Source organism: Alligator sinensis, unplaced genomic scaffold (genome assembly GCF_000455745.1).
Source record: "Alligator sinensis unplaced genomic scaffold, ASM45574v1 scaffold28_1, whole genome shotgun sequence".
Lineage (NCBI taxonomy): Eukaryota > Metazoa > Chordata > Crocodylia > Alligatoridae > Alligator > Alligator sinensis.
In genome coordinates, this window is record NW_005842133.1 from 1,596,226 (window position 1) to 1,598,554 (window position 2,329).

Genomic DNA, 2,329 nt, shown 5'->3' on the forward strand with positions numbered 1-2,329 from the left:
CAGCAGGAGCCTTTTAAATTTAAATTACTTATGGCAACAAATATAAAGTATTTGTTCTAATCTGTAACATTTCTCATTAAAAAAATTGTCTAAATGAGAACCAGAAGAGACACTGGTCATAAAGCACTTCTCTGAGTACATCAGCAAAAATACAGTGTGTACATTTAAATTTCTAACTCATGCTTTGTCCTGTTGCAGACCTTGGTCCCTCATAAAGAAGCTTTGCCAAGCAACAATTTGTACTGGTCTTTTTATATGTGTATATGCCAGGGGTGTTACAAAATGCACATTTAGCTATGAAATACGTCTATTCCTTCTTTTACCATATAGAATTTTGGAGAAACTGTCTTGAAGAACTGGATATATTACGGGATAGATATTTTAGATATTACTGATGTTTATTTTATCATTTTTTTGCCTCTAAATTTTTCCATTAGGTGTGATCATTGGTAAAAGATAGAGAGTCAAAATGGCAGTAGGAACTGCCAAATAACCAAACCACATCTCCCTGTTTTTTTAAAGTCTGCACCAGCAGACTGTAGCCCTCAAAATGTGCCAATGCTTACTGGCTACAACTATTGCTCAAGCCATACCAATGGCTTTCCTTGATTGTATACTACCTAAAATATGGCATGCAGGGAGATCCAGCATAGACATGGCTAGCCCTAGGACATGGATCTTTCTGGAGGACCTTAAGTGCCATTTTGAATGCCTGAAACACTTGTGATTCTTCCTGTAGGCCAACACTCGTGTCCCACCCCTTATTTGTATGTAATGGGACCTATGAATATTTTACTGCAGACAGCCCATTTCATACTATTATGCAGGACCATCCCTTACAACTAGTATCCACTTGGAGTTAGTCTTATAAAAAAAAACACTCAAATGGATTTTTCTCCAGATTTTCTGGTCAACAGTTGCATATGAAAAGTATTTCAGATGACTTTTCCCACAAAATACCTGGATTTTGCTGATGCTATGGAGAACAGGGGGATTTCACTGTTTTATCTGATGTTCATACATGTTTCCATATGTTTGTTTTTCTATTGGGTATTGGGCACTGAGTTCGAGCAGAAGGAGGCTTAAAGAAAACTAGCAGCAAACATTAAACAAAGTCCTGGATAAGGAATTACCCCAAATACAATAGCCAGTCTCCCAGCTGTGAAAGGCACTCCTCAACCAAGGGCTGGTAACAGGTTCTGCGTACCAAACCTGAGAACTTGGAGATGGAAAGACTCAGATCTGTTTAGAGGCCTGGCCTACAGAGAGAGGTGCCAGGAAGCTGTCAGCAGCCACATGCTGAGACAGATGTAGGGAGAGTAAGGAGCTGCAACAAGAAAATGAGAACACCAAGTTAAAATTTTGACTTCCTACAGGCTTGAGATTCATACCAAACACAGACCTTAGAAGGAGAATATTTTCAAGGGCTAAATCCACTGGACCTGTGGGTAACCAATTTGAGAACTAGTTCTGAAATAGTTAAGGAGCTCCTGGAGGAGCTGGATGGGTACAAGTCAGCAGGCCCGGATGACCTCCATCCACGGCTGCTGAAAGAATTGGCCAGTGTCATAGCTGAGCCACTGGCACAGCTGTTCGAGCGCTCATGGTGCTCCAGCCAGGTCCCAAAGGACTGGAGAAGGGCCAACGTGGTGCCCATTTTCAAGAAAGGGAGAAGGGATGAGCCGGGTAACTTTAGACCACTCAGTCTTACCTCTATTTCTGGGAAAATGCTAGAGAAAATAATCAAAGAACACACTTGTGCAGGCCCAGCAGGGGAAACAATGCTGAGGGGAAACCAGCATGGGTTTGTCACAGGTAGATCCTGCCTGACAAACCTTGTAGCCTTCTGTGACCAGGTCACACACAGCCTGGATGCAGGAGCCAAGGCTGATGTCATCTTCCTGGATTTTAGGAAGGCCTTTGACACAGTTTCGTACCCTGTCCTCATTGGGAAGCTAGCAGACTGTGGAATGGATGCCTACACGGTCAGGCGGGTGGCCAACTGGCTTAGGGACTGAACCCAAAGAGTGGTGGTAGATGGTTCCTTCTCGGCCCGGAGGGAGGTGGGCAGTGGGGTCCCACAGGGTTCAGTCCTCAGACCGATATTATTTAATATCTTCATCAGTAATTTGGACGAGGGTGTTGAGAGCACCCTCTCCAAGTTTGATGCTGATACCAAGTTATGGGGCAAAGTTAGTACACCGGAGGGCAGGGAGCAGATTCAGGCTGACCTGGACAGGTTGGATCAATGGGCAGAGAGAAATAGGATGCAATTTAATAAAGATAAATGTAAGGTACTCCACCTGGGAAGGAGGAACCCCCAGCACAC

At 43.8% G+C, this 2,329-nt stretch overlaps 1 protein-coding gene across 1 annotated transcript in view; it reads left to right on the plus strand.

Annotated features, from left to right (window-relative positions):
* The window catches only part of LOC102388691, a 175,686-nt gene that overhangs the window by 148,590 nt on the left and 24,767 nt on the right, over window positions 1-2,329 (plus strand).